Below are 15319 nucleotides of genomic sequence, written 5' to 3' on the forward strand. Positions count from 1 at the left end.
AGAACATTCACGTTATGGTAAGCCTCTTGAGACAAATATTGATTGATGGGTTCACTCAATCTGGAAGTATTTATAGAGCATCTACAAAGTGCCAATCACTGTGCTAGGTACTGTGGGGGTGATATGTAAAACGCAATTTCTACTCTCAAGGCAGTTTATAGTCTAGTTGACAAAGAGACCATGTACATACTATCCCTTTTCAAGCTAAGCCCAGATGGTAGGGAGGCAATTGATGAAAGGATATTAGAGGCTATGACATTCATTCTAAGTTAGTTATAATGGCCTGAGCAAAATCTTAGAGGCAGGAAAAATGAGCTTGGTAGATGCCAAAGAAACTATTTAAGCTGGAATCAAATGTTCCTTCAAGGGAATAGTATAGTGGAAGAGAAGTTGAAAGGCAGGCAGGGGACAGAATACCCTCATTTCCGTTTCCCAGCTGTTTTTTTATGAATAAATATGAATAAATAATCAAAAAACTGTGTCTAATTTAAAGCAGCACCCAAAGAACAATATCTTGAGTTAATCTGTACAACATGTGGCATTGTAAAATAACCCTTCAGGCTATACTACTTTAAACAGCCTCCTTTTTAGTCCCTGCATATATCTTGTGGGCCACCCAATGAGACCAGTTGGAAAGGAGAGATTTGGATTAGAAAATTTTCCCAGAGTGGTTTATATCTCATTGAATCAGGCTGAGCAGCTGTGTGATTTCAAACTCACTGCTTTCTAGTTAAATGATGTAGTATGTATTTCTGGATGTTTGGAAGTAAAAGTCATTGATCAAATGATCTCATATATGAGCCCTTTATATGAATACTCCTCTAGCCAGGGAACAGCCCAGAATCTGTCCTTGACATCTTATCCGTTTTTTCTCTTGTTCTATCATGGCCATTGCCGTCATTTGTCATGTCCTTTTAAAAGCAAGACCCTAGAACTTTACCTTTCAAATTAATATTCTAAAACAAATTTTGTAATGCTAATGCTTTGAATTAATGGCAGGGAACCAGAGGTGTATGGGTGATTTCAAATGGCAGATGATGAATAACTCATTTATATGTGACTTGGAAAGTCTTTATTCTTACATTGACTATGGGTGAGTCTGTTTTTGAAATTTACTTTCAAACTAAATAATGAAGTCATACTGTAATGGTCTGACTTGAGCTGCTGAGAAGCTAGCCTAATTTCCTGCAACCTGTTCCATGCTGGGTAGAGAATAAAAACATTGCCTATTATCCAACATATTACTTACATAGCATCATTCTAAATGCAACTGTCATGTCTAACTGAAATATTTTATTTTGTGTCTTACAGCTATTTCTTTTTAGTTTGTCCTCAATAAATATGGAAGGGACCTCAATCAGAGGGCTTAGTAAGAAAAAGTAGGATAGTTGTATATAGGGAACTTATAGTGAAAGAAATATAAGGATGAAATGGAAAGATTAGGGTTCAGCGACATAATAAAATCTTTAAAAAATTGCATGGAATAAACGGGTTGAAGCAAAACCAAGATAATATGACATTTAATGTTCAACAAGTTATTGGTCAAAAAAATAAAAGTTCACAGAAAAAAGTAGTTTCCGTGAGATAAAGAAATTGGATGGTTTATGCACTTCCAAAATGCAATTGCAAAAGATTGGGCAGCCAGCAGATGACTATGGAACATGGAATGGGAAGGTTGTAAATTATTCTTGAAAAAGCAAATGAGAATAATCTTGATCCTTGACAATCGGAAATATGTCATTGTGATTTAGTGATTTTTTTTTTTGGTACAAATTGGAACCCAGGTAAACCTTGGGAGCTCTTCTTAGGTATCATAATTAGAACTGGGTCATTTCTATGCTTTCCAAGAGTCTGCTTCTGAAGAGCAGAGTCTATTTAGAAATTATGCTCATTCAATAAGTCATTATGAATTAAATCTTATGAATGTTTCTAACTCTGTTTTGGGGAAATTATGTATTTTCAGCCATTAGCACCTCTTGGTTTGAATAATGTAATGCATTCCATATATTTAAACCTGCTGCTTCCTTTCCACTCTATCATTCATTTTAATCTGTTTTAAGCTTATCTTTGTTTAGTTTAGAAAGTCTCTCATATCTCTACTGTATTAGGATTTGGTGAATGGGTTCACTTCACCTTGTCAATATCCATTATTATTTAGAGACTGATTATATCCCTTCTCAACCTTCATCTATTCAGACCAGAGTGCCTGAGGTTTGTAATTTGCCTTTGGATAGTAGCTTTTTTATCCCTGCTAAAGATATCAGCTATATTTCTCAAGCTTTTTCTGTTTGTTATTGATGGAGCCCACAATAGTATGATGTAACCCAGGTGAAAAAGCATCTTGCTTATACCTGCGGGTACCATTTTGTTCATTTTCCTACTTTACGGATGATTTACATCCCAGCAATATTCTTTGGATTTTGGGGGGAAATGTATGCATTGGGACTGGCTTAGTACTGCTTGTGCTTTTTGTTGACTTGCCTACCTGAGAGCCTGCTGAGTTGTCTGTGATATTTGTTCACTGGCAAGAGAATGCCAAAGGTTAGTGTTTATTCCTGGCATCATTTTTTAAATTCATTAGCCTTGCATTTTACTTTTGTGGTAAACTTCTGGGATGGTAACCTGCTAGGGCCCATTAGCCAAAGTTTAGAAGACTATGTGTTTGAGGTTCCAGCACTGTTACCTATGCAATTCCTGCCAGTTAGATGACTTTCACTAGGGCTACTTTATGAGGGTATAAAAACTCAGCAAATTTAGCTTTTTATTAGGCATTGCACAGTCTCTGTTTCAGGAAGACAGTCTATACCAGGAAACATAAGGGAAAGGAAAGAGTGTTTTCTTTGTGGGTACCTTTTAAACATGTTAGCCATTTTGACAGCACTAACTGAGAAAGGCAGTTGTCTTTCAGAAAAGATGGTTTCAACATCTGTGTTTAGGGACACAAAGCGAGGCAGGTAGTTATAAATGCCCTGGCCCCAGGGTGTTGAGCATAGGCACGTTTCTTCTAGGATTGATGCTATTCCCACCTGAGATTGCAGGAATCAGTGGCACCAAGAACCTCTTAAAGCAAAAATAGTTAAGCACCTACTGCAAAAATAGAACTGAAAGAAAAAAAGAGGCAGACTTTGAAGCCAGTAGGCAAATGATCATTGAAATAGCCAGGCTCACTTAAGTTGTGAAAACTCAGGAACAGTATTTGCATCTTTTTCTTCCTCCTTTCTTCTCATCTCTAGTTCCCTCGATCCCTATCCTCAAGGTCCCATTAAAATCCCAAAGCAATATAAGAATGAGGAAAAAGACAGTTGGGTGATAGGATAAATTATTTTAGTATTTTAGTTGCTTTCTCTCCCACTGCAGTGCTATATGTTGCATGAATAGTTTGAGCTGTAAAAGACCATGAATTATATTAACAAAAACAGGAATTTGTCTTTAATATTAAATGTTTCAGTGACATCAGGATGCCTGCAGAGGCAGTTAGGTGGCCATGTACAACTAGCTTTGTTTGGCAAGAAACTACATTTGCATCATTTAACATCCCCTTCACATTTATACACCAAAGGAGAATGTCCTGAAACTCAAAGGAAAAATACACAGGGTTTATGGGTTTTTGAAACAGAAAGTTACAGGAAGGGAGCAGAAAAAATGGCATAGATGATAGAGGGTCTGTTCATCCCTGTGGCAACAAAATCAAAGTTGTGACAGAAACAAGGAGCAAACAGCAAGGAAAAATCACCTGGGATCTAGATGAACAAGCCATACAACTACGGAGAAGTCCAAGAAAGCACCCTGCAACGGCAGAAGGTAGGACGGGGTGAGGACGTGGGGCTGCCTGGTCTGGCTGAGGCGGACATTGCTGTGGCAGCAGCAGCGACAGCCAGCTAGCAGCTACAGACAACTCTTAAAAGGGCCGTGTCTACAAAGAAACTTTCGTGGTGATGGACCTGCTCGCTCTGAGCATCGGCGCTGGGTAGGCTGTGCAGAGGGCACCAGGGATTTACAGCGGGACACGGAGTGAGGGCCGAGGGGAAACTTACTCTGTACAGAAGTGCTGGTGGTATCCATTGTTCCATTGTTGAGCCCTCTTCCCCCCACCCCAGTTGAAGGACTCAGCGCCACCATAGAGGAGGCGTCGCAAAACTGGATAACAGAGGTTGCTCCACCCAGAGGATTACCTGAAACTCTGCCTCCCCAACTCATAGCCCCACCGAAGCCACATCTAGGTGTATCCTCAACAAGTCAGGTGCTCCTTGCTGAGCAGTGCCTAGACTCACACTGGTGGCAGCTGGCCTCGGTTTCTGGTGTGGCCTCTTGAGGCAACTATAGGCACAGCATCTGTTCATTGCTTGCTGAATCTTAACAGGTGGTCCCAGAGGGGCACAGGCTGGGGCTAAACTTGGCCTGCAGCTGAACCCCTCTCAGGACTGTGTCACTGGACACGTACCACACAAAGCCACGCTAATAAGACCGGGAGACTTAAGAACTTTGCTTAGTTCATAGAAGCAGACACAGAAAGGCAGCCAAAATGGGAAGACAAAGAAGCAGAAACCATATGAGAGAAGAGAACAGAGATCCAGAAATAATGGAGTCAAGTAATCTAACAGATGCAGAGTTCAAAACACTGGTTATAAAGATGCTCAATGAACTTATGAGAAATGTAGATGAATTCAGTGAGAACTTCAACAAAGAGATAAAAAAAACCCATAAAAATAGAAATGGAAATTATAAAAGGGAACCAGTCAGAAATGAAGAACACATTATCTGAGATGAGAAGTATATTAAATGGAATAAACGAAGTGAATAAAGAAGAGGATCAAATGACCTACGTAGAAGATGGGAAAGCCAAGGACACTCAATCAGAATGGCAAGAAAAAAGAAGCCAAGACTATAATAATAATTTAAGGAGCCTATGGGTCACTATTTTTTTTTTTTTAAGTTGCAGCAACCCTTGGTTGACCTCACAATTGCAAGGACCTTGTCAGTTTACAATCTCTTATTTTTTTATTTTTTTTTTACAGCTACAGAACCTTGTCTTCCTAGGTGGTCTCTCATCCAAGTAATAACCAGGCCCAACCCTGCTTAGTTTCTGAGATCAGATGGGATCGGGCTTGTTCAGGGTGGCATGGCCGTAGACTATGGGACACTATTAAAGGTAAAAATATCTATGTCATAGGGTACCTGAAGGAAAACAAGATGTTGAAGAGCTATTTAAAGAAATAATGATGGAAAACTTCCCTAACCTGGTGAAGGAAATAGACATAAAACCCCAGGAAGCTGAGAAAGTCCCCCAAACCAGGAACCCAAAGAGGTCCATACCAAGACACACTATAGTTAAAATGCCAAAGGTTAAATACAAAGAGAGAATCTTAAAACCAGCAAGAGAAAAGCAGGTACTTACCTACAAGGGAGCACCCATAAGACTGGCAGCTGATTCCTCAAAAGAAACCATGCAGGATAGAAGGGCTTGGCACAACATATTCAAAATGATGAAAACCCACGATCTACAACCAAGAATACTTTATCCAGCAAAGCTATTATTTAGAGTTGATGGACAGACAAAGAGTGTCCCAAACAATAAGCTAAAGGAATTCATAAACACCAAGTCACTATTACAGGAAATGTTGGAGGGACTTCTTTAAGAAGAAAAAAAAAGGATCAAAATTATGAATAAAAATGGTAATAACCACATATCTTTCAACAACTACCTCAAATGGAAAAGAATTAAGTGCTCCAACCAAAGGACAAGGTGGCAGAATGGATAAGAAAACAAGACCCCTACATATGCTGCCTACAAGAGACTCACTTCAGATTAAAAGAGACACACGGACTAAAAGGAAGGGGATGGAGAAAGATATTGCTTTGATGGACCTAGAGGGTATTGAGCTGAATGAAATGGGTTGGATAGAGAAAGACAAATATCGCATGATTTCACGTACATGTGGAATCTGCAGAACAAAATCAACAACAACAACAAACGTGGAAATAAACTCATAGATAAGAGAATATTCAAGGGGATACTAGATGGGAGGGGGATTGGGAGGACAAAAAAGGGCAATGGGTTTAAGAGGTACAAATGGATAGTTGCAGAATAGACATGGAGATCTAGAGTGTAGCATGGGGGAAGATGGTTAATAATGCTGTAATAAATATGTAAGAAGGAAGAGGGATACTAGATTTAATGGGGTGATTACTTTGTGAGTTATGTGGATCTCTGATCACTATGCTGTACAAAAATACAAGCAACTAATTGTCTATTTCAATAATGACAAAAATGACAAAAATATTAAAAATCTTTGAGGATAATGTTGTATGATGTGTCTAGAGACAGGGCAACCTACTATCATCTTCAAGTTTCTTGGGTATTAAATAGGGTTAAAACCAGTTTAAGGTCTTTCTGTCCTGTTCGGTCTTTCCTGTTGATCCCTTTGGAAGGGATTAACTATATCAACACCATTTTTTACTATTGTATGGTTTTCTTTCTTAATGTGAGGTAACATGATTCTACTGTGTACTGTACAGTTGCACTACTTGAGGATGATGATGTGCCACTTTATATCACGTAATCACTTTTTTCATCCTACTTTATATGTGATTAAAAATGTATGATCTCTTGCCTTGTATTTTTTATTCAACGGTTTTATATGTTTAAAGGAAAATTCTTTTGGGAGTACCAGTTTATGATGATGGTTGTAAATATTTGTTTGGCATCACCTATAGGTAAGGATGGTATATTGAACAAAAATGCATTGTGTACTTGTTTTGTGAGATATGTTATGAAAAGCACTGAGCACAATGCCTCTTACCTAGGAGGTGAGAGATGATGAAGATCTTAAATTGGGCAGTAGCAGTACAGATAGAAAAACTGGAGATGGGTGTGAGAAATGCTGGGGAAAAGAGAACTGATAGGACTTGATTGATGAGGATGAATGAGAAGAAGGAATGAAAGCCTTTTTTGTTTTTTACTTTAAAAGCTATTAGTAACTGAGAACTAGCACGGTGATATGACTAAAGTAGGGAAGTCAGTTGAAGCAATAAAGATTGTGGGGCAGTTACTACAGAATGAAAGATGATGACTTTGGTCATGTTGAATTTGTGATACAGTTCATGTCCAAGAGGGAATCAGAAATATTGACCTACAGTTCTGGAGAGAGGTTGAAACTTACAAGAGAAATCCAGGACTATCTACATAAGGTATCAAAATTGAAATCATTAAAGTTGGAAAGTTAGCCAAGGAATTGATTTTAGAAAAAGATCTAGCAAGGGAATGGTCAGAGTATCAGAACGGGAACCTTGAGAGTATGTTAGCATGGAAGGCAGAGAGGTTGAAGAAGGAGCAGTGTTAAATACCACAAAGAGGTAGAAAAGGATGGAGATTGAAGTGGTTATCATGTTTAGCAACTCCAAAGTCATTCATGACAGTTGAGAATCAAATTTCATTAGAATAATGAGCATGAAAGCCACATTGATTGGAGTTAAGGAAGTCAATGTTAATTCTTCTTCTTTATTCATTCATTCATTCATTCATTCATCTATCTATCTATCTATCTATCTATATCTATCTATCTATCTATCCATCCATCCATCCATCCATCCATCCATCCATCCATCCATCCATCCATCCATCCATCCATCCATTTATTTGTTATTTATTTATTTTAATTCTTTAATGATATTTATTTATTTTAATTCTTTAATGTCATCACATATTTGACATTCATTCATTCATTTATCTATCTATCTATCTATCTATCTATCTATCTATCTATCTATCTATCTATCTATCCATCCATCCATCCATCCATCCATCCATCCATCCATCCATTTATTTATTTGTTATTTATTTATTTTAATTCTTTAATGTCATCGCATATTTGACTCCTTTCACCCCATGTACCTCCCCCCTCACCCCACCCTCTGGTAACCACTAGTCTATTGCCCAGGTCCATGGGTCTCCGTTTTAAATTCCTCTTTTAATGCATTTAAAGAGTGGAGGGGAAGAGAATATGGTAGCTTGGGACAGGAGGGAAGGAGAAGAGATGAGGTGAAGAAACAAATATTAAGACAGATAGGCAGGACATCATAGAAAATCATGTTTAATATCCTCAATTTTATCAGATAAAGTAAAGAGAAATGTCATTTGCTAAGAGTAAAGAGGACAGAATTGGGTTTGAGACTTGGGAAATTTGTGAAGAGCAGGAAATGGGAAAGGTTTAGGGCGGCTGCCCTGGGAAATGACAGGTAGTCTGTAAGATATAAAGAAAAAAATCTTGTTAAACATCAACCAGGGCTTAGCTAAAGTTAAGCTATATTGTGAGTTTGTACCATCAAAATGGCAAAATTTCAAGTGTTACTAGAGAAAGTCATGAAATTAGGAATGCGAGCAGAGAAAGTAAATGATTTGGGAATTGGAAAATTGAGGATAGAGTCACACAGTGAGGACTTTGAGGGGTCTACCAAGAGTACTGGATATTTGGATAAAGAAAAGTGATTACTTAAACCATACATTTTCTAACCATTCATTCCCTTTGAAACAAATGAAATTAATTGTTCTTCCAAATGTGGCTTAGAAAAAGAAAAGAGGATTCCTTCCACCCCATAACTTATTGCTGTTAGAGTGATGATTGGTACGTCATCACTAAAAAATCAGAAGTGAATTTCCATGTGTGAGAATTCATTGAAGCCATATGAAACATAAAGTGGTGATTTCTGTAGTTGCCCAGCACACTTATATTCAGAAAAAAAGTCATTCCTTCCCCACCCCTTGGAAAGTTCATGTTATTATTCTTCACTTGTTATTAAAGCAGGCTGTACTATTCAACCTTGAAATATGTTTGTGTTGCCATGGTTTGTGTCAATATTCTTTCCCATCATGCTTATAGTTGCTGTGTTCACTGAACCCTAGCAGGTGTGACCTAATGTACAACCTAAAGAAAGATGCATAAAAATATTTGTTAGCACTAGATTCTGTATAACTTTTCAACAAAGTTATAATTGCGACATTTACTACTACCTACTACAGTCGATTTTGCAAAGCATTCCTTCTAAAACTTATTAGTTTTTCCTAGGCACCGTGCATTTGATCTAAGATGACTATTCTTGTGAGTGACACAAGAAGCTATTAAATCTAGCTTATATTTTCTGAAATGTAGAGGACTGTCATGTTTCACTCTAGAGATACCAGTTTCCTACTATTACATTTCCTCTTCAATTTTTAAGTGTGTGAAAAAAAAGGATGGGAATAGGGATGAAGAAAGGTGGGTAATGCTGAATACCAGAAGCCTTGAGCTCAGTGAAAGGAACTAGGAGAATCAGGCCTAATCTCATCTCTGTTGCACTTAGGATCTATGATAGCTATTTCTGGATGCTTTTTAAATTTCTCAGAACCTCTCCATGTGTTTTATGAAACCTTATCTGGTCCTCTTTGGTTATTAGCTGTAAAACCCTTTACAAAACCTCAAAGAGGTTTCTGAGCTTAAGTAGATACAGATTGGGGAGAATGGGAACTATATAGCTGTGTTCTGCTTGGCAATGGGCCCAAGAAAAAAACCTAAGCTGAAAAATAAGTGTTGGCAGCAGAGGAGGGGAGGGAGGGTGCTAGCACCTAAGGCCCATTGAAAATAAAGAGGTCGATTAGAGGGATTCCAGAAAGGGCCCAGAACAAGGTGACTTTCTCTGATGTCTCCTTTTCTTCCAGCTGGAATTCATCTTCCCTTGCCTAGGAGCCTATTATTTAGTATCTCATATTTGTTGTTGTTGTTATATTTTAGCTCCTAATTTAAACATGCCTTATCTTCCCAAATAGACTCTGAGCTCTTGAGAGATGTGGTAACTTATTTGTTTCTCCCACAGCATCCATTCCAGTGCGTTGCCCATAGGGACTGCATATTAAAATTTGAATGAACAAGTGAATGTAGGTTATGCTATGCCATTTCTCCCACTGATCCTGCCAGTAGTTTTGGAGCACTAGAAGGGATTTTTAGGGATAGAAGGGATTTTTGAGATGAAGGCCTACCCTCTAGGAGGTGCCTATCTAGGGAGGAAGACTAGACACCAAAAACTGTTCTACCTGTGATTCCATAGGCTCCATTCAGTTCTGTGTTAGCATTGACTTGTTCATGTGTCTTTCTCATTTCTCTAGTTACAGTTTTAGGTAATATTCACTTTGCTCTGAACATTTTTATCTATTCTCCTTCAGTTATTTATTTTCCAGGCCCAGTAACCCAGTAATTCAATAATCTGATTCAGTGAGGTCTCATTGCCAAACCTGACAATGATAGTATCACACTCCTTCCTAGGAGTTGAGTTACTCAGGCATTTCAAGACTCAGGAGAATCTTAGAATAAATGATCTTATTCAGGCTCTAAATGCCTAGCCTAGGAGCCTGAGAGAGAATGGTTGGTTCTTTCCTCAAGTAGATTCAACCCCAGAGGGCTACTTCCATCTCTTATTTTCCTATTCCCTTTTCCTGTTCTGGTAATAAACTAGACAGGTTTTGTGACCATAGTTTGATCTCCAAAAACACAGAAGTTCTTTGAAAATGATTTTAGTTTTTTTGAAGAATATTGAAGTAGCTGGTTTGTTGAGATTTTTTTAAATCAGGGAATTCTATTTCCTGTATTTGCTAAGAATATTATGAATGAGTTAACATGTTACTATAGGTTAAGATAATCTAGAAATGGATTTGAAAAATCTATTTCAATTACCTTCTGGGTGCTTTTAGTGAAAATAATAAATTTCAAAGAATTAGGAGAGTCATAAAAATAAGTGTTATGAGGGGAGTACATCTCGTTTTTCACTTTCAAAATTAAATATGCACTGTGGAATTATGCACTGCCAGGGTCACTGCATTGCTTGTGGGCATTAATAGCTGCCATAGGTAACTTCTGAAGGAGGTGAAGGGGACCATTTCCCATAACACAGAGATTAAAGCATGCAATTTACTGAAAATATCCTAAATAAATAGCAACCTAATGCTCAGTTGTGCACTAAAAGGGATGTTGCTTTTTACAAATATGCTATTTACAATTTGCATATGGATACCCTGTTGAAACTTACATTTGCATATATAAGGTATTGATTTTGGTTAATGGAACATGAGGTCATTTCTCTTTAGTTTCTCTCAGTTTAAGTATAATTTTCTTTCTCTCCTTACTGTTCACATAAATAAAGGCAAAAAAATCACTTCAGGTGATTGTGTCTGGAAATACTACATATATTGGTCTATTTTTATTTCAGTTTTTCACATTTAAATTGGCTCTATAACTTAGTAATCAAAGTAGCTGGCTACTGCTGAAAACTAGAAATTTGCGTGAACAGTAATAGTTACTGTACAGAGCTACATAAATGGATCTAAAATGTCCTCAGTCACTCTTGTAGCATTGTCTACTAAAATCCGTGAGGACCAGAGTCCCTGGCCCATATGAAGTGGCTTGGTTGAACTTGTTGGTATATAATACAGTCAATTTCCTGGCCTTCCTAATTGTACTGAAGATTTAATGCCAAAATGGTACTAGGGCTTAATGAGATGTGGACTTCGGGTTTTTATAACTATCATCCTGGTCGCTTACCAATTACTGCATGTAAGTAAGATGGAAAAAGCACTATTTTACTGAGACAACAGAATCAACTCATTTACATCTGCGTATACATTTTAAAGTAAGCAAACTTTTTATAGTTTTTTGTTATAGCAACCAAAATTCAAAACAAAAATTTCCACCTTTCGAGTGCATTTTCCTGTGTGAAATATCCTCTTTTTGCCTCCTATTGAACTCATTAAGAACATACACAGCTCATTATAGAGTAGGTACCCCATGGAGTGGATTGCTTGTGACTTTCCAATATGAAATGACAATATTTATATGCATTTATTTTGCAAAGTACCACATGAAACAGCGTAACTTTAATTACATTGTTTTGTTTGCATATATGTAAAATAATAAGAATGGTTCTTATTGCCTCTCAATACTAAAATCACACAGTATAATGTTATCCCTTTTAGAAGTTATAGTTTCCGTGATAGGTTGAATTTTTAACTTATAGAGGGAAAAAACATTAATATTAAAATATCTTTTTATTTCGTGTAGGATGCAAGTAAAAAGACATTCCACAGATAACTATAATTGAATTTTATTGAAGGAAGAGAACTTGTAAATAGGACAACAGCTGGACACATTAAATTAAAAACAAAAAACAATACCACATTTAAAGTACTGGTGTCTAAGAGGAAGTTGATTGTGTACGCAGCATCACATTTTCAATACAAGAAGATCAGGGACAAACTTTTTCCCGTTGGCAAATTGTAATCTGTGTAAAACACCAGGTATGTTTCCTTAAGCTATTTAAATGCAAGGGACATTCAGAATGAAAGATGATACAAAATCAACACTAGATATTTTAGTTTCATTTCACTCACAGTTTGAGAGTTATGTTTCATACTTACATTTGAGTAAGAAACTTCCTTGCTTCATGAATAAAAATTTTCAACGACAAAAAAAAAAGTCAAATCAAATGTTGGTAGATTGTAACACGTTTCTCCATAAATTGTCACCGAAACTTCAGAATTATACTCCCAAGAAAAAAATATTTTAGAATTGGGCAATGTATCTAATCTGTCAGTTATACTTGAGTTCAGGATAGACAAGACTGTGGAGATGTGAGCATTGCCTGTTCACACCGATTAGAGATGGGGCTGAATAATGATTAAGGCCAGGTGGGAAGGAGAGGCGATGGGAGTTGCAGCTGTTTGTATCTACCCACTGTCATGATATGCCAACAGCTGGAGAAAATTTTTACTATAAATTCTCAGGAGCTACTGTCGCTTAATGTGAGTCTTCCAGGAACACATACCAAATAATAGCCTACTTTCCTAATTCTCTTATGTGAAATTTCTTCAGAGTCAATCCCTGTGAAATGGGATCACAAACGGTTTTAGTCAAAACCGTGAAGTAAGTGCACTTTGGATTTCGTGCCCTTTAACCTTTCCTTCATCTTTCATCTCTTCTCCTTTCCCCTCCTAAGGTGCCCAGTATCTGATGCCTTTAAAATGCCACCCCAGCTGTGCTTATTCCTCCCACTGAAACACCACCACCCTGCCACACCCTTTCTAGAAAAATACCTTGTGATCAAGGTTTTCAGTCTATTGTCCTGTCCTCCTCTTCCTCTTCTTAAAGTTAGCTGGGTATTCCTGTTCTTTCAGATACTGTCTGCGGGAAGGGCAATGTGCCACAGTAATCAAAGAGGCTTAAGATATTATCTCGCATAGGAATGTTTTCATATTAACTAGGGCTGTGTGTGTGTGTGTGTGTGTGTGCACGCGCGCGTGCATGCATGGTGTGTGTGTGTGTGTGTGTGTGTGTGTTGATGCTGGCGGCGGTTGCATAGTGCCCTTAATACAAAGGAATGAAACATAAATGATAGCATTTGTCAGTTGTGTGGCCTTCTCAGCACTTTTCAAATCTCATCACTTGGCTGACCCCCTTCTCTGCCTGCTGAGGCTATCCCTGAATAGGAAATGTTTGCATCCATTTATTTCTGTCAGTTGGAAATAAAATTTAAAATAGTTCTTGGTTGCCCATTGGAGCTGAGAAGAAACTGTCAAGATTATCAAAGTGTTCATTCTTATTTAGAGAGATGACATCATTCTTCAAAATTCTTCTTATTATGCTTAAAGAAAATATTTTTCCTTAGAACATTGGTCGGAGAATTGAGACCCAGATTCATGGCCATTCTGTTGACAAGGGGTTATTGCATAGATGTTTTATTTGCTGTTTCTAGGGGCTTATCAGAAATAATTGAGTAGCTGTTATTTTCTACATGAGACCAATTACTATTGACCCAGCTTTGCTTATTGTTTTCATTAATGTCTAATATAGAATGAAAATGTTGCTGAATGTTCTTAGAATTGACATGAGAATAGCAGTGCTAAGAAGTGAGTGGATATCATTTGTGCTTTCCTAGTGCTGCTAAGCACATCCAGTGTTCAGTGCCAAGAGATTTGTAAACAAAAGCACCTTCAGTATGCAAAAATCAAAACTACCCAAGCAATGTTTTGGGGTCATGAGGGGTGGGGAGAAGTAGTAGCCTGCTGTGTGCAGTTGTGCAGGTTGTGCTTTGCACATTAATATCACAGTCCATGTGAAAGATACCCACTAGAGTTGTGCAAAGCACAACCATGTGTGGAAGCCTAGGAGTCAAGAGGACAGTTTTCGACTCTTCTGTGATTAATGTAGTCAAATTAAAAAAAAAAAAAAGATGACAGCAAGGTCGCTGTAATTTATGACTTGACACCTTATAAAGGCGAGAGTTGCCTGTTTTACTTTTGTTATATGGTCTGTTGGTTAGACATTAACTACATGTTGATGCATTTTTGTGCTGCCATCTAGGAATGATTTTATTTCTGCAGTGGGAGGAGACTGGTAAATGATTTTTTGGCATACGCTGATTAGACAGGAAGCTAAGTATTACTTATTAAATAAGTGTTCCATTCTTCAAAGGTAGAGTAAAACTTCTCAATTACTGAGTGGCAAAAAAAATCCTTTTCCTTAAATACCAAGACTGTAGCCAATAAAGAGGAAATGCAAGCTTATAGTCACATGCAAGACTAATTTATGAGTTTGGTTTAAGGAGTTGAAAACTGTTCTTGTATGACTTTAGGCTTTCCTCTTTCAGTTTATTTAAATATTTCTAAATATATTTTGTATCATCTATGATGCAGTCCCCACATAAACTAGTAGAGAAGACATAATGAAAGTTTAGCTGATCAAACTTTGGGGTTGTTAGTCTTGTAGAAACAAGAACTAGAAGTTGAAACTTTACATAGAAACTGGCCAGATTCTAGGTCCTAGAATTCAAATTTCAGATATGCTTAGGTAGGTTTTATTCTCGTGATTAAAATTAAATGATCCCACTCATAGTTCCTCTCTTTTTGAGAGCCCAGCAGCCCCAAGTTACCCCAGGTTAAGAGCAACCAGACTAGATGCAGATTAATTATTTACTCTGATGACATTATAAAATTTTAAGCATCTATAGTTTTGTGTTCATGCAGATAAAGCTTCCTCTCAGGCAGGTTAAAATAAATATTCCAAAAAACTTTTTAAAACTGAGATTTACCATGTGTATTGGAAAATGAAGCTTAAGAGGCTTTTAACACTGATTCCATAGAAACTCCTATAATTAACTTGTAGTCAACAGCAAATCTATTGTTAAACCAATTTGAATTAGAATCCCGGCTCTATCCTTTCCTAGCTAGTCAACTCTAGAATAGTCAATTCATCTTCTTTCTTTGTTTCTTTCTTTGTTTCTTTGTTTCTTTGTTTCTTTGTTT

General features: G+C 37.3%; 1 protein-coding gene and 1 pseudogene across 1 annotated transcript in view; one reads left to right on the forward strand and one right to left on the reverse strand.

Annotated features, from left to right (window-relative positions):
• The window catches only part of GPC3 (glypican 3), a 438722-nt gene that overhangs the window by 99612 nt on the left and 323791 nt on the right, over positions 1–15319 (forward strand). The gene's annotated exons all lie outside the window — the stretch shown is intronic.
• Positions 5013–5131, reverse strand: LOC111733316 (annotated as a pseudogene).

Source organism: Pteropus vampyrus, unplaced genomic scaffold, assembly GCF_000151845.1.
Source record: "Pteropus vampyrus isolate Shadow unplaced genomic scaffold, Pvam_2.0 Scaffold548, whole genome shotgun sequence".
Classification (NCBI taxonomy): Eukaryota; Metazoa; Chordata; class Mammalia; order Chiroptera; family Pteropodidae; genus Pteropus; species Pteropus vampyrus.